We start from the raw sequence: 23,852 nt of genomic DNA on the forward strand, positions 1-23,852 counted from the left end.
ATGAGGCAGTACTAACCAGTGCTCAGACCAAAGTCCAAGGTCTAAAACAGGAGGAAGTCCTTTTCAGTACATCTAGAAGTGACTCTAGAAGGAAAGAATTGGAGAACAGTACCCGACCCAATCCACCCAGAATGATTACTAACTACAGTAGGGGAGCCTGGGCTTTGGAAAGAGTAATGCGAGCTAACTGGAATATAGTAACATCTGACCCCATAGTGGGGGAACTAGTGGGGAACAGACCACAGATAACGTACCGAAGGGCACGATCCCTAAAAGACAAACTAGTTCGAAGCTATCCCGGCGAGGAAAAGAATACGAAATGGCCCCCAATTCCCAATGGTTTCACTACATGTAAGAGCTGTAAATGTGACCGCAATGGGAAATCCTGTAAAAATTATAAAACAGGAACAGGTCAAATACGCACCATCAGTCAACCCATTAACTGCAATACCGATTTTGCCATCTACGTACTGGAATGCCCATGCGGGCTCCAGTACGTGGGAAGCACCAAGCATCCACTTAAAATCAGGATCCTGCAGCACCTCCGTGCCATTTCGAATAAAGACCATAATTATCCCATGGCTCGCCATTATGAAGAAAAACATGAAAGTAATAATGGCAGCCTCAGATTCTATGGAATAGATAAGATACCTAGAACCATCAGAGGTGGGGACCGTGAAACGCAGCTTAGGATGAGAGAGTCCAGAAGAATCATTGATATGGAGAGTAAGGCCCCAAAAGGACTTAATTATGGGGAGGAATTAGCATCTCATATAGGCTCTTAAAACTGTTCAGGACTAAGCAGAAGTAGACCCGCGTTGTGATGAATGATCTGTATGTTACACTTTTGCACGTTTTATTTGTATAAAATTTTTTCCTATGTTTAGATATGCGTAAGACAATGAGTGGGGTGGCTCAGCCTCTAGGAATTGGGAGACTGTATGGCATTATCCCCACAGCTTGAATTGTATGCAAGGCATTAACAGCTGAACGTAGGAAGATGACCCCATACTCAGGATAATGGATTTAAATATGAGTTGGATGTCACTTAATTTTATGTTTTTCTTTGAATTTTCACTGTATATACACATGCATTTGGATCGAAATTTCTCACGTTACACTCATCCTTAATTAAAGCACTCATACCTTGACCTTTACCGCCCATCACCCCCTGTCAAATCTTATATGATGGTCAAATTATGAGGGGAGCTCTCCTCTACTTGACACAGCCCCGCCTGTTGACATTTACCACGCATTCAAATCAGGGAGCTCCCATTTATTGATCACGGGACTATGGTCCCGATCCGCTGTACCAAACTACATTTCCCAGGATACTGAGCGGCTTTCAAGCCGGCGCTAGCACCACCTTACGAGTAATATTTACCGTGACACTGGTACATGCGAGTTTTATTGCTTAAAACATTTAATTGTCAATGTTACCGGCAGGGCACACAGTCAACTATGATTACGACCACTGTTTAATTTTGGCAGTGGGGTAGGCAAACATCGTCCACTTCCCACACAACATACATAAACATCAACGGACATACATTGAATGTTGAATTATGAGCATAATGAAATTATTTTGTTAAATTTAATCGTTCATTGTAAATGGTTTACCTTAAGTATTTCTTTTATGTCTATTGTTTACAAAAATAGTTGTGGGACTATAAATGTGGCAAAAAACAAAATGGCGGTTACTTGAAAAAGGCTTACGCCGAAACGCGTCGTCTTGGGTTAACGAGTGCACAATAAAGGGATTTTGTGCAAGGTTTCCTGGTGTGCCGTCTCTGCTTCCTTCCATTTGGGGGGATCCTGTACTTTCAGCAATATATATATATATATATATATATATATATATATATATATATATATATATATATATATATATGAGACAGCGTATTTTCTTCATGTAGAATTCGGGAGGTGGTTGCTTCCGAGACGAATTCACTCCCCGGAAGTTGGCTGCTGCTTTCAACCAGCATCTTGACTTTTCAAAAACGAAGGGGCATATTATCAAGGGATTTATCTCTGCTTTTTTGGCTTTAAAAGCCATGAAAGCTGAGATAAAATTATCTCCCTATCAGCAACAGGGTGCTAACAGGCAAATTCGCATGTTAGCACCCTTTTTCTCTACTCTTCTGGCATCTCTAATGAGATGCAAAGGGGGCGTTCCAGAGAAAAATAATAGGAGAAATGTTGTTAAGCGACATTTCTCCTATTATCAAGGATTTCGCTAACCCTGTTAGTGATAAAAAAAAGCAGCGCTAAGCGCGGTTAGCACTGCTTTTTTTACACCTGGTATTTTCCTGACTTAGCCATGATATCCTATGGAAGGTGGATATCATGGCTAAGTTTGTGAGCCCCTATCATCAAGCTAATGTCAAACTTCGAGAGATTATCGTTGGTTTGCCAGCGATAATCTCTCAATTGGCAGTTAGCGCAAGGATTTTTATCACTTCTGAGATAAACCTTGCTAATAGCAAGTTATCTCTGCGATAATTTCCGGCGATGCTTAGCGTTAAAAAATGAGTTGCTAAGCATCGTTAGCGATAAATATCGCTAAACGTTGGTAATATGCCCCGAAGTTTTTTGCAGCGGCCCCCGTTTGTAGCTGAAAACATATCAGCGGCGAAAGGAAACGACAGCCTGAGCCACATTGATTGCGCAACGACGGAACCTATCCGCGGTGAGTGATACGCGATAAGGAACGGTGGGGAGAAATGTGAGGCACAAGCGGGAACTTTCCAAACCAACTCAGGAAAGACTTCCCTAGTAATAAACATTTCAAATTTTGGAGCTTGCATAACTATGTCAGCAGAGGCAGTGCGCGGCAGGGAGGCAGCCACAGATGCTCTGTGGCATATTATCAAGGACAGGCGATACATTATCGCCGCTTTTATCGGCAGGAAACTGCCGATAAAGCGGCGATAATGGCCTTGATAATATGCTCTATGAATTCCAATCGAAGCCCATGTTAGATGTGAAAACATCTAACATGGGCTTCGATTGGGGAGAAAGAAGGGACAAACTCACGTATTTCTTCTTTTGCACTTTTTTATTTTAATCCTTCAAATCGCGGAATGTTAAGGCAGAGTACGATCTACGAGTTTTAGGATACCGCGCTCCCCTGCTCACGATCAACCTGGCTTGAGGGCAAACCCATAAATATATTCAAAATAGTTGTTACATCATTTCCTACTAAGAAACAGTGTGACCCTAAGCCTTCTGGAGGATGTAGTTTTGCGATTTTTTTTACATATTAAAACGTGAAAGTGAAAACCTCTAAATTAAGTGAAAGTTACTCTTTTATGTGTTTAATTATTTCTCCCAGTCCAACATTTGTGACCCTTAAATCATAATGCACTTTAGTCCGTTCTTTTTTGTTGTTGTTTTATATTCAGAGTGACAAGAAAGTTCCTTCTTTTTTATTTTGTCAATAAAGTTTTTCATTCCTTTAGTGGTACATGATTTACTTCATTCTAGTTTTTTAACCCTCCAGTGGGTATTGAATGGTTCCTTATTTCTCTCTCTTGAATTTTCTGCTCTTTATTATTTCTTCATCTTTCTTTTCTCCATTCACTTTTTTTCTTTTTCTCTCGTCTCTCTTTTTCTCTCGTCTTCCTACTGTTTTCACTTTCACAACAAGAAGCTGTTTTAATCATAAATGAATGTAAAATTCTTCCGACTGGTTGAGTACAAATGGATGTAGTGTTCGTAATTTTGAAATGTAGCGTGATTCTTTCTTAGGCTTAATTGAAATGGCTATGAATCAGATGATCTTTTAAGTTCTTGGCTCTTCTATACGTTACTGTTGGGTGTTTCCCTACTACTTATTTTACAGTATTGTAAGATTTTCCCATTTTTCCTTAGGATCCTCACTATTTGTTTACTTTCCTGTGAGTAATCCATTATCAGTCGAATTGGTTCTTTTTCTGCCATTCCATCCTTTTGTTTCATAGCCAAACATTCTCCTCTGGATTTACTATTAGTTCTTTCCCAGCATTTCTGCACCGTTTTGATGTTATATTTTCTTTTTTTTCATTGTTCGGCCGTATGTGTCCCATGTTTCCTCCATTCTGTATCTTCGCTGCATATCCGCCTGATCCTAAGAAATTCCCCATATGGGAAACTTGAGATGAGGGGTTCCTGGTGGAAACTTGTAGCTTCCAAAGTTGCATTAGTAGCTGTACTTTTTCTGTGCAGGCTAGTGTGGATCTGATTATTCTTGATACAGATTTCCGTGTACAAGAATACCACTCATTTATTACTTATTTCATAAGTAAATTTCAATTGAGTTACGCTGTTGTTTAGCACTTCAAAGTATTCCTGGAATTCTTCTGCTGATCTGTCCCATATGATCAGCAGATCATCAATAAATCGTTTCCAACTGATGATTTTATTCAGTGTTCTGTCATTCCCTGTCATTCCCCGCACACCACGCTACTTCTTTCTCCCAGCATCCCATGGCTAAACAAGCGTAGCTGGGGCTAAAAAAACCCCGTTGCGGTTCCATTTCTTTGGCGATACACTTCCTCTCCAAAGAAAAAGATGTTTTTATTAAGACAGATCTCTATCATTTGTAGGAGCATTGTATTGTGTTCTTTATATTTGATGTTCCGCTCCTGTAGAAAGAAGTTACATGCCTCCAGTCCAAAGTCATTCCCTATGGTGGTATAGAGATATATGACATGCATCGTTATTAATAGGTATATCTCTTGCCATGGAGTGTTTTGTAGAAGTCTCAGTAAATCAGTAGTGTCCTGTATGTCGGAGCTTAGTTGGATCACGTAAGGCCTCAGGAAATAGTTGATAAAGTTCGCCATGGGTTCTAGTAGCGATCCTTTTGCCGACCAGATCAGAATGCCTGGTGGTCTTTTTGATCCTTATGCAGCTTGGGCAAAATGTACATTGTCACTGTTATAGGGTGGGTTGCTGTCAGATATTTACGCTCATCTTCATTTATTGGACCATTTCCTGTCCATTCTTGAAGTTTCATATCCACCATATCCTTTATTTCCATAGTCGGGTCCTTCTTCACCTTTTTCATAGTAGATAGTTTTCCACAGTTGGCGATGTGCTTCCAGAATGTATGCTCCTTTTTTCAATATGACAATATTCCCGCCCTTGTCTGCCATTTTGATTTCAATCTCGGTGTCATTTGCTAGGTTTGTCAGGGCGTCTCTCTCTAGGAGTAGGAAATGATGTAATAACTATTTTGAATATATTTATGGGTGCGCCCCAAAGCCAGGTTGATCATGAGCAAGGGAGCGTGGTATCCCGAAACGCGTAGATCTTACTCTGCCTTAAGATCTCGTGGTTTGAAGTATTAATGTACAAAATTGCAAAAGAATGAATACGTAAGTTCATCCCGTCTTTCTCCCCAGCTGGAGAGATTTGCATGTGCATATATATATCAAGCAGGTTATTGTTAGGAATTGGCATTTCAAAACCTTTAAAATTCACAGAAAAAACCATAGGCTTCAAGCAGGTTATAGTTAGGAATTAGCATTTAAAAAACCTTAGAAATTCACTGAAAAAACCATAGGTTTCAAGCAGGTTATAGTTAGGAATTAACATTTAAAAAACCTTAGAAATTCACTGAAAAAACTATAGGTTTTAGTGGTGTTATAGTTAGCTGGTCATTTCACTTGTACAAAACCATTGAAATTCCTCCGTTATAGTTAGTTGTGCTAAGTATAACTGGCGCGCCCACAATCCACTGCTGATGATGTCACATATGACATCATTCATGACATGGTCAGTGACATCACTGATGACATCACTGATGACATCTCAAATTACATCACTGATGACATCACTGATGACATTGATAGAGCGCGCAGGTCACCCAACTATAAATTTACCATACTCACCTGGGCCCATAATCAATAACTCATAACTTAATCAGGTAACCTTCGCTCTACTACCAGTTATTTTACCTACTAGGTCCTATACCATTGTCTTACCAATCCTTGCTGCTGGTACCTGTAAACCTATTGGATCAGGGTGTTATAATAATAGGAAAAATGACATTTGCACTCATATAATAACCACAAACTCAGGAAAGGTTTAAACTTTTTATCTACATTTCTTAAATGGTCCTGATCCAAAGTTTAAACACCAAAAGACTCTCAATGATGAAAATCAGAATCAGAATGTAACTATGCAAAAGATGTATTAAACAGTTTTCAAACATTTAGCAACAGGGAGGGTAAGAAAAGGAACATGATATGCAATCAAAAATGATTTTGAGCATTTAACAAAGGGAGGGTAAGAAGAGGAAACATATGTAATCAAAGCTTTAACAATAGGAAGGGTAAAGAGAAGGAAAAACAATACAACGACGAACCCACACAAATTTATATTTACCTAGAATAGTGTGAAGATCAACCCTGGCCACCGGTCAGTTAAAGGAACAGAAAACCCTAAAAGTTGCAGTTGCCAGTATGCCAGCAGGTGCAGATTCAGAATCATGACAGGTAAAGCCAATTTGGATCAGGACAGGACCACCAAAGTTTAAGACTGGCACCCAAAGTTCAGTTGCAAGGCCTGCACTACTCCCTCTCTGCAGCTAGTAGCCGGAACCCCGATTGGGTTATTGAATTCACTGACAAAGTGCTTCGCCAGCACTTCAGATTCCCAGACCCAATTGAGTCAGCAAATCTTCTGTCAGAGTGCTTCGCAGCACCTCTGCTCTTGATTACGTATTGAGTGTGTTGGGTCAGTGACAGGTCAGCTATTCGGACAAGTCGGACAAATTAACTAGCTAAGCCTACCCTAGTTATACTATTTTCCAGGTCAGTGTACCACCCCCAATGTTGCAAGTGTAAGGATCCCCAAATTTGATTGGACAAAGAATGAGAAGAGGTCATCACACCATACCAAAATGAAACTTTCTGCATATAATATTTAAATTAATGTTCCCGCCCATCAGTTTATTTTCTCATGACCTCTTTATTCCACCCAACAATGAATGTTCTCTTAGTAAATACATTGTATTAACTTTGTACAGTTGAGCTTCCTCTGACAGAGGTAAAGGGTCAGCTTCCCAGGCGCATCTTGGATGAGACTGTTCCTGGCAACCATTCAATGCCATTTCTGAAGCGTCCCTTGGTTTCTTGTGCGCATGTTCAAAATGGATGCAGTGGGATCTCGTCAGGCCCAAATGAGTTATATGTAAGAATAGAAAAGAATCTGTTTGAGCACACAGAATAAATTAATGCACTGTATACCACTTATCTCTACTCTATTCCCATTACTTTATATTTATCTATTGTGTTAATGTTAAGCAGAACCAAAAGCTTGGCAAAAGTAGCTGAGCAAGCTTCATGCATGTGGTAACACAGAGCAGCCATTTCAGTTCTAGTGCGCAGAAGTGAAAGTTTCCCTCCAAGCGAAAGATACGTCATTTCACATGAGTATGACAGACGCATTCGCAGTAAGAAATCCGGCGTAGCAGCACCCATATTATTTGCAAGGTGATTAACATTAGTAGAAACACATCTGCAAACTTCTTCTAGATCCCCAATGTTTATGTGAAATGCAATATTAATAGAACAAACATGTTGATTAGTATATTAACGTTATGTCGAGAGGACTGATTACAAGCAAGTCGCGTTACGTGCGAATCCTTGCTCCATCTATCCCCTCTTTGATGATATTTTATATCATCACCGATTAATGAAAAAGATGCCAACTTTTCACAATTCACCCAACTCAATCCCTTCAAACTTTCTATTTTGTTTCTTTTCATTGTTTGTGTGAAAAATGTTCACTTTCTTGTAAATATTTCCATTCAACTCTTCTAATTCAAGTTCGTCAATATTCCTCTTTTCCCCTATCTTATTTACTGTATTTGTCTTTTTGTGCTTCCGACATTTGCAACAAATTATTATCCCTAGAATCAGTAAGCCTATTCCCATCATTGGCATCAGTATTCTACCTACAAAACTTTTTCCTACATTAGAAAGCCCAACTACCTATAGAGGAGAGACCATCCGTAAGTCTCTTCCATGCACTATCAACCTCCAGTGGTTTGAGCTCTTTTTCCAAATGCATAATATTTCTCACATTCCCCTTAATTTCAACACTTTTGTCAGGTATGTAAGTGCAACAATGTTGCGCTTTCAACATTCTACAGACTCAGCCCTCTTTTGTTAATAATGTATCAAGAGCAAGTTGATTTTGTAAAACCATTGATCTGATCGCAACCAATTCAGAATTGACCATTAGAAATCCTCCAGCAGTGTCAGTTGATAACCGATCCACTACTGTTGATAATTTTCAAATTCTTTGTGTATTCAGAGCCACTCCCACTGTAGGTATCAATGCACTAAATATATCACCTACTATTTCTCCAAAACTAGCTCTATTGCTATGTATTAATCCATTAATCTCTTCATTGTTTCTAGTGATTTTATTTACATGATATATCTTTGGGAAAGCTATTCCAAAATAACAGCTCCCATACCAGTGATCTGGCAGTTTGTAATAAGCTTTGTTTCCGCATATAAAATCAAATTCCAGCAAACACAGGTTCAGTTACATCTTTGAAACCCCAACCCCCAATTACTTTATAATTGTGTTCACATTCACTGGAACCAATTAATATATTGTTATAATAACTAGTTCTTTCCCTGTGGAGACAGAGTTTCCCTTCTTTTCGAAATCCAGTAACATAGCAGCATGAGTCTTGCCATTCGGGGTGAACCCAATATTTTCAGCCCATTTAGGAATTTTATGATTCTTATCATTTGCCTTTCTTTGGAAATTCTCTCTCCTTTTCTCAACCATATTCAAAAATATTTTCTCCTTTTCTCGTAATAAGCATGTTAAATTATTCTTGTGTGCTTCAGCTATATCTATTGTACCTATAGTTAGAAAATATTCACCCATATATCGTGTTACATCACTTTTAGAATGTACAGGATTCAAGTTACTACGTACAGGAAGTAACTTGAATCTGAATGAGAATAGTACTACTGCAAAGGTCCTTTCTTATAGAATAAGCTAGCTAAAATACTACATGAAATTCCATATGTAAGTGGTAAATGTTGGTAAGTTACACCTTCGGGTACTGGAGTAGGTAGCTTCATACAAACATAGCAATCTTCTATTTCCATATCTTCTACATAGTGTACTAATAAGTTTGCAAATACATTTAAGTGAGTTTTATTTTTAATTCCAGCATAATGTAGTCCTTCCTCATCTGATGCTTCTAAGTCTACTTTCTGTTGTTTAATGCTAAGTGCTTTTTCTTGTGTATCTATTCTTCTAGGTGTATCCATTGTTTGTAGCTCGTCAGTATCTATTGTTTGTTGCTCATTAGTATCATTTTTCATGTCTCTACTCATTATGTAAGGAATAGCTATTGTCAGTCCTAACCATACTATGAGCACTATTGCTATACTACATGGGCATATTCTACAGCATGTTTTTAAACAATTTCTTTTCGGTCTTCCATTAACAGTACGATCAGCAATTTCTGACTAAGAAGATTTAACCCCTCTTTGTAGCTTTTACACAGTCTTTTACCATGTGAAGTTTTCAAGTGGGTCTCACTTCTCCGTCAGTTTGATCAGCAATCAATTCATCATCACTTTCGTCACTTATTTCTAAGTTTTCAAAATCTTCAAGAACAATGTAGGTCCATCCGGGGCCTCTGTATTTATTATTCAGCCTTTTCAGTCGTGGACTTCTCCTTCTTGATTGTATTATAGACTGTTCAGCTTGACTTGTTGTTTCATTTACTTGTTCTTGTTCTTCATTTATTGTCTTTAGACAAAGTCTCAGTCTTTTGACAAACCTATGCCACTTGTCTCCTTTTCTGAGTCTTTTAGCTGGCACTGTGCTTTGGCCCTCTTCCAACTCTCTCTTATTTTTATTCAGTTGTGGCACATCTATTTCAATGCTGTCTTCTGTAGCCCTCTCTATCTGACTAGGTCCAGGTCTTATTTCCGTTTCTTCTGCCTGGGTACTAATCTGGCCTTGGTCAGATATCTGCTGAATTTGACTTTGATTTGATTCACCTTCTTCTTTCTGAACACATTTTTCAACTCTTATCTGTTCCTGCTCAAGCTCTTCGAACCCTTGATTTTCTTCTGCTCGAGCTTCCGCCCTATTACCTATCTGTCCCTCCTCAGACTCTGGAGCTGTGACAGGTATTTGGAATGTCTGAGTATATTGATTTTCCCTTATCTGATCCTCCTCAAGATTACCATTGGCTTGGATTTCTGTAATCTGAGTACGTTCTTCTAGACCTATCTCATCCTCACTATCACTCTGACTGTCTAAATAGGTTTGACTTCTGGTTCTCATGTATTCGGCAGGTATCTCAACTACTGGAATCCAATTATCTTGACTGGTGCTTGGTTGTTCCTCTTCAGCTACTTCAGGATCAATATCTTGAGACCCCTCAGCTGCACAACCTTCAGCTTCAGTTTCATCAGGTTCATTCACTCTTTTTGTATGACTGCCATGGATCCAGTGTGGAACTCCTTCACACTTTGCAGCTGTGGTGGTAACCAAAATCACTTGACGTGGTTTTCCCCACCTCGGTGCAAGGCAAGATTTTCGAGTATGTTTTTTTAGCACTACCCAGTCACCTGGGCTCAGGTCATGTGCTGGAGTTGAACGCACTTGGTCAGCCAGTTCTTTGCAGTACTCTTGTACTAAATCATCATATATATTTATCAGCTTGTGTCCTGGCACCCATGTTTGCCTCATTGCTCTTCCCATTAATATTTCATGAGGACTCAAGCCTGTGTTCTGGTCAGGAATACTTCTGAGTCCCATCAGAACAAGAGGTAAAGCATCTGGCCACTCCCATCGGATAGACTCATACATCTTTCCCAATTTTGACTTTATTGTGCCATTCAGTTGTTCTACCACTCCAGAAGCCCCTGGGCGGTATGCACAGTGTAGTTTTTGTTTTACGTTGAATGCCTCACAGATTAGACTAATTATTTCACTATTAAAATGCTTCCTTGGTCTCATTCAATTGTTACTGGAAAACCAAACCTCGGGATAAGTTCTCTGAGTAGGAGTTTGGCTACTGTGATGCTATCATTCCTACGTGTGGGGTAAGCTTCTACCCATTTTGAAAATAGGCAGACAATGACAAGAATGTATTTTAGTCCTCGACAAGGGGGCAACTGAATGAAATCAATCTGCAATCGTATGAAGGGACCCTCTGCCTTCCCAATCCTTCCTGGTAACACTACAGTTTTCTTTCCTGGGTTCATTTGTTGGCAAATAAACATCTTTGGCAAAGTGCTTCTGCTATGTTCCTGTATTTTGCATTAAACCATGACTGTCTGAACAGACGTATCATAGCATCTCTTGCCAAATGAGAATCTCCGTGGAACATCCTAGCCATATGAGCAAGCAAGCAGTCTGGTAACACAGGCCTAAAATCAAGGTAAACAATGACACCATCATCAATCCTTCTCTGACAACCTATCTTTCTCCACTCTTCCTTTTATTTTGGTTCTGCTTCATTTTGCAAGTCTCCCACTTCTTCCCACGTTCTCACACCTTCAAGCATCATAAGTTGGCAGCCGTTTTCGCCTACCTCAGTTTTCTTGTTTACAGCCATTTTAAATTTGGCACAATGTTGGGCTAACTGGTCAGCATATCGGTTACCAGCTGTCACTTTGTCATTTCCAGATTTGTGAGCAGCACACTTGACTACAGCCACTTTTTTGGCAATTGAATAGCTTCAAGCAAATCCTTTACATAATGACCATTTTTAATTGGAGTACCTGAAGAAGTCAGAAACTCCCTTTGCATCCATAATTAACCATAGTTGTGCACAACCCCTTAACCATACTGGCTATCAGTGTATATGGTTACTTTCCAATTTTTCCCAAATTTGCAGGCTTTTGTCAATGCAACCTATTCAGCTACTTGTGCAGACTTGACTCCAGGTATATAGGATGCTTCAATTGGACCCCCCAACGTGTACACTGCATAGGCAGCACTTAGACCTCCTTCCTCATGTCTAATACATGAACCATCTACAAATAGCTCATATTCAGAATCAATTAATGGCTCTTTCTTATGTCTGGACGTGGTTTTGTACTGTATTCAGTCAAGTCGATACAATCATGTTCGACTTCTCCCTTCACTTCCACAAAGCGTGAATTAGATAACAGTGTTGCTGGGTTCAAAATATTACACCTAGCACTGGTTACATTTCCTGCACCTACAAGGATTTGTTCATAATTAGTCAGCCGACTAGGAGTGAGATACTGGGTCTTGGTTCTTGTTAACAAACTTACAACTGCATGTGGAACATACACTGTTACAGGATGTCCCATAATAATGGACTCACTTTGCTCAAGGCTCATGCAGGTTGCAGCTACTGGGGCTATTTTGGAAGAAAAATATGCCACAGGATGTCTCATCAGACCGCGAGTTTGAGTCAGAACTGAAAGTGCACAATTATCTTGTGTGTCACAGAATAGTGCAAAATCTTTTGAATAGCCAGGCATCCCTAATGCTGGAGCTGTACACAGACATTCTTGTAATTTCAAGAAAGCAGTCATGCTTTTGTCATCCCATTCTACTGGGTCTTTTGCTCTTTTCTTTGTCATTTGTATCAATGGCTTGGCTAGAACTGCAAATTCCACAATCCATTGCCTGCAGTATCCTACAACTCCAAGAAACATTCTGATCTCTTTCTGAGTCTGAGGCAAATTCATGTTTTTGATTATTCTAATTCTCGCTGAGGTAACCCTTCTGACGCCTCTTTCTATCTGGTGCCCCAGATATTTCACTGACGTGGTTCAAAATTGTAATTTCTCAGGTGACACTTTATGTCCTCCTTCACCTAAATGATTCAGTAAAGCAATGGCATCAACAACACAGTCATTTCGAGTTTTAGACGCCACCAATAGGTCGTCTATATACTGGACCAGGACTGACTGTCCGAGCAGCACCAAAGACTCAAGGCACTTTTTCAAAATCTGAATAAAAATCGATGGACTCTCTGTATACCCCTGAGGAACTCGATTCCAGACGTACACATGACTGTTGAATTCAAAAGAAAAAAGACATTTACTATCTGGGTGCAATGGAATCAAGAAGAATGCATGACACAAGTCGATTACGGTAAACCATCCAGCCTCCCACGGTATCTGATACAGAATTACTGCAGGATTTGGCACAACTGGACAGCATGGGACAACAATCTTATTAATCTTGCGGAGGTCTTGTACGACCCTATACTTGCCACTCGGTTTCTTTAGTCCAATTATGGGCGAATTACATGGACTGCTCATTATTTCTTGTAAAATGCCTGCTTCAACCAAACGTTTTATTTCTGCTTCAACCCCTGCTTTTATTTCTGGGCTCATTTTGTACTGTCGAGTATTTGGGTAAACTGCACCTTCCTTTACTGTCATTTTTATTGGGTCAACTTTTGCCATTAATCCTACATCTTTTCAAGTAAATCCCATACATTAGGATTTAAAGTCTGTGGTAATTCTTCTGGTAAGTCTTCTATAGTTAACTTTTTATTCTCTGTTTCTTGTTTTGCTACCATTAGTTTATAAACTCCGTCTTCGTCTGGGGTTTGAATCAACACCACTTGGAGTGCAGAAGATGGTGCAATTCATTTTGCACAACAAGTCTCGGCCTAACAGGTTTACTGGACTTGAATCACATACAACAAATCTGTGCATTTCTTTAAAATTGCCTATTCTAATTTCCATTGGTTCTGCAACTGGGGTACTAATTTGTTTATTAGAAATGCCCACTATCGAGAAGGGTAGGTTTGGAATGTCTGCTGTTCTCACAGTAGAATGGGTAGCACCAGTGTCCAATAGGAAGGTGACATAATTTCCTTCAACCTTACCTTCAATGTATGGACCTGACTGATCTACCGGCAAGGAGGCGCCAAGTACGCACTCCTTGTCCTCCCCTCTCAGGCACCGTCAATAGGTGTCTTCACTGAAAAACTTATCACTCAAAAGAAATTGTGTGATTGCTGTATCTCTCCTTTCACTTCCCTCCCAATTTGTGGTATCCACACTCTGATGTGCTTTGCTCCTAAAATTTGGCACAGTTGCTAGGGGTAACTGGTTTTGTATTACCTGCTGCTGTGGCTTCCGTGGCACCTCATTCTGCGTCTGTGGATTAAAAACATTATTTGGCATATTACCATTTTGCACAGCCTTACACTCGTTCTTCCAGTGTTTCAACTTGCCACACCCGTGACAAGGAAATTTCTTTTTTACTTCTTCCCTATTTTTCCCCCATTACCATCACCTTGACTCTAATTATTGTTTACTTGTCTCAATTGAAGCTCTTGTTGCTCTGATAATTTCACTTGTGCCCACATTACTTTTTCCTTTAACTCTTTTCGTTTATTGTCGAGCTCATCTTCGCAATATTTTGCATATTTAAGGATTTCATCAATCGGCTTGGCCTGCCAGCAAATCTTATGGTCCTTGATCCAGTGCAAAATTTCTGGTCTTAATCCCAACACAAACCGATAGATGAAATCCGTCATGTCCTTCATGTCAATATTATCTATTCCACTATACTGTTTGAATACTTGTAATCAGCGTTCATAATATGCATGCATTGATTCATCTTTATTCTGCGTGGTTCTATCTATTCTAGTCCAATCTGTCTCATTTGCAGGCACCTTCCCTTTGAGGTAGAGTATTACCTGGTTGTACTTCTTCATCACCTCTTCAGAAGGTGCCCCTGTCTTCGGGTCTCTAGGGTTCTCGTCACTAGGCCAATCAACAGCAATTTTACATTCTGTCCACAAATCTACAGGAACCACAATGTCAAATAATCCATCTAAATCTTTGAAAAGACATTTTGAAACTTTCACAAATCTCTCCAAGTTTTGAGAAGTCATTTGTGAATGACAAAATATCCTTTCTGGACCATAGGACACGTACATAACCTCCACCTGGTACCTCTCTCGTAGGACATAACCTTTCCACCTTTTCTGTCTCTTTTAATACATATTTAGAAGCCGTTTGTTTTGATCGAGCCTCTTCCTTTTTCTTTGCCCATCAAGTTTTCCATTTTTCTAGGTCACCCCATTTCTGCAATAATGACATCAGCTCCTTGATTTGTACTTTTTTACCTGACACATTCATGTTTTCCAAGTCTGTCAGAAAATTCAACTCAATATGGTTTCTGTAATACTTTAGATTTTCAAATATCAATTCCCATGTTAGCTGCCATGTCCATTCATTTTTCATGAAACACTCTTGTATTTCTAGTAACACTTTTACATATGAATAATAATTCATCTTCACTGAATGTATTTAATCTGTCCAATCCCACATTTCCAGCCATCATTTCTTCTAATTCAACTCTCAATTTAAATATATCCAATACTTTTGGCGTTCGTAAGGGGGTGCTTGTATAGCGCACTGACACCATGGGTTTCCTGGCGCTGGTTGGAAATAGAGAGGACAGAAGGACTAGCCAGAATGAGGGAAAAGCCAAGTTTTTAGAGATTTACGAAAAAGAATCAGAGAATTCGAAGTTTTAAGAGAAAGAGGGAGAGAATTCCAGAGCTTGGGGGCCAGGTAAGCAAATCTCCGGCCTCCAGATCTGCAGAGCTTGTAAGAGGGGACGGTTAAGAGATGAAGATAGGAGGATCTCAAGTAGCGGGAAGGGCAGTAGGGTAAGATAAGAGATTTTACAAAGGTGGGACAAGAGCCAGCCAAGGATTTGAAGATGAGGCAGCCGATCTTAAAGGCTGCCCTAGAAGCAACAGGGAGCCAGTGGAGTTTGACGAGGAGGGGCCTGGCAGATTGCCACTTCGGGATCCCTAGGGCCAGCCTCGCCGCCTGATTTTGGACCACCTGTAGTCTGCCCATCGATGTTTTGGGCAGACCATGGTAGATCGAGTTGGAAAAATCTAGGCGGGAGAGGACAAGGGCCATGATGACTTGCAGGAGGGCTTCAGGTGTAAGGAGGTATGCCACTTTCCTGATCCTGCGCAGTTGGTAAGTGCAGGATGAGACCACTGTCCCCACCTGCGGCCCTAGGGATAGAGCGGAGTCAATAGTGACCCCTAAGCTCTTCACCGAGGCCACGGGGGTGGGAGACGGACCCAGTTCCGCCGGCCAGAAGTGTGGCCCCCAGAAGGTGGGGCTCCTGCCAGGAAGGAGGAGCTCCGTCTTACCGGGGTTCAGTTTTAGCTGGTTATGGCCCATCCACTGGAGGATGTGGGACATGGCTGACTGAAAATTAGGAATGGCAGAAGGGGAATTGAGCGAGAAGATGAGCTGCAGGTCGTCCGCGTAATTGAACACGGTGACGTCCCACAGCCTCAGAGAAAGTAGAAGAGGGCGAAGATAAAGATTAAAGAGAAGAGGGGACAGAGAAAAACCCTGGGGGACCCCACAGAGCGACTGCTCTTTAGGGGCCCTGAAGGTACCCAGGCTAAGGGTCTGGGACCTGCCCGTCAGGAAGGATCTGACCCAGGCCAAAGCCAGGCCCTGGATGCCAGCCTGCTCGACACGGCGGAGAAGGATGTTGTGATCCACCGTGTCGAAGGCGGCTGACAGATCTAATAATACCAGGGCCTGGGGGGTACCTTTGTCAACACCGTCTCTCAGGGCATCCAGCACAGCCAAGATCACTTTGGCGTTGACTTTGGTTTCTCTATTTCTCGTGTCAATCTCTCTATTTCTTCTGGGGTTACTACTGTGGTACTTCTTGTACCTGAAGATGTCTCCATTTGTACTTCTCTCGAATTTAAAGGAGTGGTTTTTCTGATCGAGTCACTCACTGGTTCTCTTATTGGCAAATCCATCAGGGAAATTACTGACTCACATTCACTTGTCTGATCATCAACTATTAAGGGTTCCTTTCTTGGCTGAACTACAGGTGTAGTCAGAACGGGAGTTTTAGGACTATCTTGTTTTTCTCCGTACAAAGGAACAACTGGGCCAATAGTTACCGGAATTGTTAGGGCTTCAGGACTTGTATTTTATTGAGAAATGTTTTCAATCAATTCACTTCTTTGTTTATTTAATACTTCTCTTTCCCTGTCTTGCAGCACTTTTTCTAACGAAGTCTAATGTACCACTTTCGGAATCATATGTGGTTTCAAGAATAGAGCATTTGGATTAACTGTGCTTGCTTTTTCATTTTAAGGTGGTGGATTTTTCAATAACAAATCCTCCAAATAATCATCATCTGACTCACAACTAGTCATTAAATGTTTAGTTTTCTCATTCTTTTTACTTCCAGTGGGCTGTTCTAAAGTTAATACAGGATATAATCCTTCCACTAACATGGACGGTCTCCATTGTTTCATTAATTTTTATCTTGTATCTTTTGGAAATAGAGGATGAAATCTCCTCCAATAACCATTACTTCTGGGTCTATCTCGCTCAAAAGCCTCAGTTTCCCATTCCTCTAATACCTCATACTGGGCTAACCTAGGTCTGGGATCTAATTCATTCATGCGAGTTCTTAGATTGTGCAAAACTCTGCTGTTAAATGTACCATTTACTGGAAATGCTAAAGCACCATCATATTTTGTGTACTCCATCCAGTTTTTTAACCACACGCAAGTGTGATAGCCCCTTTCGACCATCATGTATGATGCAGGCGTATTTGAAGGTGGAATAATAATTACTTCTCTTGTTTTAATTACTTTATCTTTCTTGAAATAATTCTTGATTCTTTTAATTAATGACATTTTTCTTTTTCCTCCGTACATATTAAAGGGTCTTCTTCTTATATGCTGTTCTTGTGCAAACCCTAAATATCTCCTATCAGGTCTATTTCCTACAAGCGGACCTATATGCCACATATACTTCTTACGCAAATCTTCTGGATATTCCTAATTTTGTTTACAAAATTACTTCCAATACCAACGCGTCTTTTATTTTTCAGTGACCAATCAAAATTTAGAATTCAAATAAATCCAACCAATAATTGCGCGGCTTCTCTCGTGAGACTAGTTCTCATGCTCCTGTACTCATCCCTCCTTTACAATTATTACCTCAGCTACACACCCGCTGTTCTGAGTGACGTCAGCGCAGCTTCGCGACTGACTCCCTCCTTTGCAAGGTAATACGAAAACTTAATTTCTTTCAATTTTAATGCAAATTTTATTATTCAACAATTTAAAAACATTCGCCACTGTACCTGAGTGACTAAATCAAAGGAAAGATCTATTTCACTCACTACGAGTGAATCCCTTCTCCTTACTCTTCATATACTACGAGTAGATCCCTTCCGTCTACCCTTCACACAAGCATTAGAGAACCTGCTACTCCTTCAGACTTATCCTCTCTGGGATATACTAAAGGCCAAGGTTTCATCAGGGAACCCCTTTGCTATCAATCAAGCTCAGACGAACCTGCTACTCCTTCCGTGTGACCCTTTCTAGGTGATATCACACCAAACGTTTTGCTAGCGAACTCTTTGCTATCATTTATTCATATATTCATACAGAAAGTCCCTAAATAGTGCTTCCGGTTTTACCTAACCATGCACTTTTCCTACAGGTAAGTGACCTCACTGCAGTGTGGCTTCCATTTACCACCCGCTTTTCTGCCCCCGGGGATTCCAAACAAAACATATAACAGGTACGAACAATTTTGGTTAATACATAAATCAATACAATCAATAATACGATTTCAAATATGCAAAAAATATTTTCCTTAACCAGCTAACTAAACTAACTACATATCTTAACTAAACCCTAACCATCATGCTGCTACCAAAAGAAATACTGATAGAGCGCGCAGGTCACCCGACTATACATTTACCATACTCACCTGGGCCCATAATCAATAACTCATAACTTAATGAGGTAACCGTCTCTCTACTGCCAGTTATTTTACCTACTAGGTCCTATACCATTGACTTACCAATCCTTGTCGCTGGTACCTGTAAACCTATTGGATCAACGTGTTAGAATAATAGGAAAAATAACATTTGCACTCATATAATAACCACAAACTCGGGAAAGGTTTAAACTCTTTATCTAAATTTCTTAAATGGTCCAGATCCAAAGATTAAACCCCAAAAGACTCTCAATGTTGAAAATTCGAATCAGAATGTAACTATGCAAAAGATGTATTAAACAGTTTTCAAACATTTAGCAATAGGGAGGGTAAGAAAAGGAACATGATATGCAAACAAAAATGATTTTGAGAATTTAACAAAGGGAGGGTAAGAAGAGGGAACATATGTAATCAAAGCTTTAACGTTAGAAAGGGTAAAGAGAAGGAAAAACAATACAACGACAAACCCACACACATTTATATTTACCTAGAATAGTGTGAAGACCAACCCTGGCCACCAGTCAGTTAAAGGTACAGAAAACCCCAAAAGTTGCAGTCGGCAGTAGGTCAGCAGGTGCAGATTCAGAATCAGGACAGGTAAAGCCAATTTGGATCAGGACAGGACCACCAAAGTTTAAGACTGCCACCCGCAGTTCAGTTGCAATGCCTGCGCTACTCCCTCTCTGCAGCTAACAGCCGGAACCCCGATTGGGTTATCAAATTCACTGGCACTTCAGCTTCTTGGACCCCGATTGGGTCAGGAAATCTTCTGTCAGAGTGCTTCGCAGCACCTCTGCTCTCAATTACCTATCAAGTGCATTGGGTCAATGCCAGGTCAGCTATTCGGACAAGTCGGACAAATTAACTAGCTAAGCCTACCCTAGTTTTACTATTTTCCAGGCCAGTGTACCACCCCCCAATGTTGCAAGTGTAAGGATCCCCAAATTTGATTGGACAACGAATGAGAAGAGGTCATCACACCATACCAAAATGAAACTTTCTGCATATCATATTTAAATGGATGTTCCCGCCCTTCAGTTTATTTTCTCATGACATCTTTATTCCACCCAACAATGAATGTTCTCTTGGTAAGTACATTGTATTAACGTTGTACAGTTGTGCTTCCTCTGACAGAGGTAAAGGGTCAGCTTCCCAGGCGCATCTTGGATGAGACTGTTCCTGGCAACCATTCAATGCCATTTCTGAAGCGTCCCTTGGTTTCTTGTGCGCATGTTCAAAATGGATGCAGTGGGATCTCGTCAGGCCCAAATGAGTTATATGTAAGAATAGAAAAGAAACAGTTTGAGAACACAGAATAAATGAATGCACTGTATACCACTTATCTCTACTCTATTCCCATTACTTTATATTTATCTATTGCATTAATTTTAAGCAGAACGAACAGCTTGGCAAAAGCAGCTGAGCAAGCTTCATGCATGCGGTAACACAGAGCAGCCATTTTAGTTCTTGTGCGCAGAAGCGAAAGTTTCCCTCCAAGCGAAAGATACGTCATGTCACATAAGTATGACAGAAGCATTCGCAGTAATAAATCCTGCGTAGCAGCAGCCATATTATTTGCAAGCGGATTAACATTAGTAGAAACACTTATGCAAGCTTCTTCTAGATACCCAATGTTTATGTGAAATGCAATATTAATAGAACAAACATGTTGATTAGTATATTCATGTTATGTCAGAGGACTGATTATAAGCAAGTCGCGTTACGTGCGAATCCTTGCTCCATCAACATCATCCAGTGAATGAGGTTCGGTTCGTTAGTTAAATATGTTTTATATATATATATAGCAATCTGCATTGAAGAATGACTGGATATATAAATATAAATATCTAGATGGAGGATTTAGTAGCAGTGTTATTGACTGTTTACTTGACTAATTTATAGTGTCTCACTAAATATATTGGATAGTGACTAAACTGTGTGAATATCTGTATCACTTTGTCAGTTGTTGTGCCCACTAATGTTTTTGTCCAGGAAGACACACCTTCCTGTACAAAAACAATCAGTGAGGGCATTTTTCTCCTACAATATATGCTGTGCATTGTAGCATATATTGGAAGAAGAAAATGAGCAGAAATTGAAAACAATTCTGCTGCAGATTTACAAGCTCTCTGCGCCACCAGTATGTCACTTTTTTGTGAAATACTGATTGCGCAGGTGCCTCCTCCATATTTACAAAGGGAGAAAAAGTAACTTTGCGTGACTATTCATTTTCTTAGAAGTACAGCCCCTTCATATGCAGCTTTTTACGTATACATATTACTTCATTCATGACATATTTAATGACATCACTTATCACATCAATGATGACATCTCATATGACATCACTTATGACATCACTGATGACAACATCCAGTGAATGTGGTTTGGTTTGTTATTTAAATATGTAGAATATATATACATATACATATATATACATATACATATGCATATATATATATATATATATATATATATATATATATGTATATATATATATATATATATATATATATATATATATATATATATATATATATATATATATATATATATATATATATATATATATATATATATATATATGTGTGTGTGTGTGTGTTAATATATATAGTTAGGACCTAGTTACCGTAGGAAATTCCGAACATTCTATTGGGAATAACTTTGGCGCCGATTGAGGGATCTGCCTGTAATTTTCCTTAAATTTGCCTTGCTGCGCTCCGCTCCTTCCCTCAAAGTTTCGGGGGGATTCGTCAAGCTGGGGCCGAGAAAAAAGGCAAAATGGTAGGGATTGGTATGCAGCAGTGCCTTTTGTATGTTTGATGTAAATCCCTCCAGTAGTTTTTGAAAAAATTGAATGTGAAATGTAGCCCAATGCAATTTTCCATCAGACCTTTAGACACGGCTACAGCCCGAACGGCTGAATGGAATTACACCAAACTTGGCAAAATGGTAGGGACTGGTATGCAGTAGTGCCTTTTTTATATTTGGTGAAAATCGCTCCAGTAGTTGTTGATAAAATTGAATTTTCCCAAATTATATATCTATATGTGGAACACCGTGAGTGCACGTAAGCTTACCGTACTCTGTACCTTCCCAAGTATGAGCTGCATGCTGATTGGCTGCCACTGTCTGTCAACATTCCAAAACAGAAATTGTTGGCAGCCATCTTGTGCCTCGGTAGACTGAGGCACAGGAAAGCAGAAAAACAAACATGTAGAACTCAAAAAGGGGGCAGGGTAGAGGCACCCTGACCCCCTAGGCCTGCTCAGGGTGTCCCACAAGGCCCACCCAGGCCCCCCCCCATAATTATTTTTTGGGGGGAAATTGCGGGGGTACGCACACCGTACAGAGTACGATTTTCTGAAAAAAAAGAATTTGGGCCTGGGGGGGCCTTGTGAGACCCCCTGAGCAGGCCTGGGGGTCAGGGTGCTTCTACCCTGCCCTCTTTGCGTGTTGTGCACCTTTGTTTCACTGCTTTCTTGTGCCTTGGTTCTACTGAGGCACAAGATGGCTGCCAACAGTTCCTGGTTTGGAGTGTTGACAGACAGTGGCAGCAAATCAGCATGCCTTTCACAGGAAAGCAGCATGCTCATTGGCTGTCAACACTTCTAACCAGGAAGTGTTGGCATTCATCTTGTGCTAGGTAGACCGAGGCACACACGAAGCAGAAAAAGAAACATGTAGAATGCAAAAAGGGGGCAGGGTAGAAACCCCCTAACCCCCTAGGGATGCTCAGGTGGTCCCACAAGGATATTAACATATTTAAACGTTGTCCGATAATAGAATTAGCATTTAAAAAACCTTGCATATTCACTGAAAAAAACGTAGGTTTCAGGCCTTATATAGTTAGGAATTAGCATTTAAAAAACCTTGCAAATTCACTGAAAAAACCATAGGTTTCAGGCCTTATATAGTTAGGAATTAGCATATAAAAAAAACTTTGAAATTCACTGAAAAAAACATAGGTTTCAGGCCTTACATAGTTAGGAATTAGCATTTAAAAAACCATTGAAATTGCTCCTATATAGTTTAGTTGTACTAACTATATTTTGCGCACCCGCAATCCACTGCTGATGATGTCACATATTACATCATTCATGACATGGTCTGTGACATCACTGATGACATCACTAATGGCATAATTCATGTGATAATATTATGTACCTCCTTACACTCTAATATAACCTTTGATACACCCAGTGTGAAATCCAGACCACCATTCTTGAATCCATTGACACACCAATACCAGTTACTACATACGCACTCACTGATTGCTAGGTTTCCACACACATCCACTTATTCACCCATAGAATCACTCATACATACAGTCACTCATCAATACAACACTAACATATGCACTCATTCCCCTATACAGACACTCACACACTGCCACTCATCCATGGAGTTACTCACACACCTAGTCAGTCATGCAAAGAATCAATCACACTTCCATTTCCTCAATTATACAGTTATACACACAACACCTTACTTATTCAAACATATATTAACACATACTTACTCTCTTATACAATCACTGATACAAGTACACAATGATCCATACAGCCACTCGCACAATCACTGGCTCTCATGTATAGTCATTTATATATGCCAACTCTCACATGCACTGTGTTTTACATATGTACTTACTTGGACATGTAGCATTGAGATATCCATTCACTCACCAACACACACATGCACACAGTCAACCGCCCATACACCTGTTTCCACATGCACTCTTGAACCCATACACCTAGTGAATCAACTGCTCACACATCTATGCACAGAGTCTTACACCTCCCAGCCACCCACACACACACTCAGTCTCCCATACAAATACTTGGGCAACCAATCAATAACCCATATAGCCACTCATATAGCTACTGATCAACACATGCAGCAGCTTACACAACAACAGACATACTGATGCACACATTCAGAGAATTTATTCACTAACCCATGCATTCAGTAAGACAACATTTTTCACTCACTCATACAGTCAGTCACGCACCTACTAAATCCTTCATCCAGACACTTGTACATCCACTCATTCTTCAATGTGTAAAA

The sequence above is a fragment of the Lissotriton vulgaris genome, chromosome 2_1, assembly GCF_964263255.1.
Source record: "Lissotriton vulgaris chromosome 2_1, aLisVul1.2, whole genome shotgun sequence".
NCBI classification, from domain to species: domain Eukaryota; kingdom Metazoa; phylum Chordata; class Amphibia; order Caudata; family Salamandridae; genus Lissotriton; species Lissotriton vulgaris.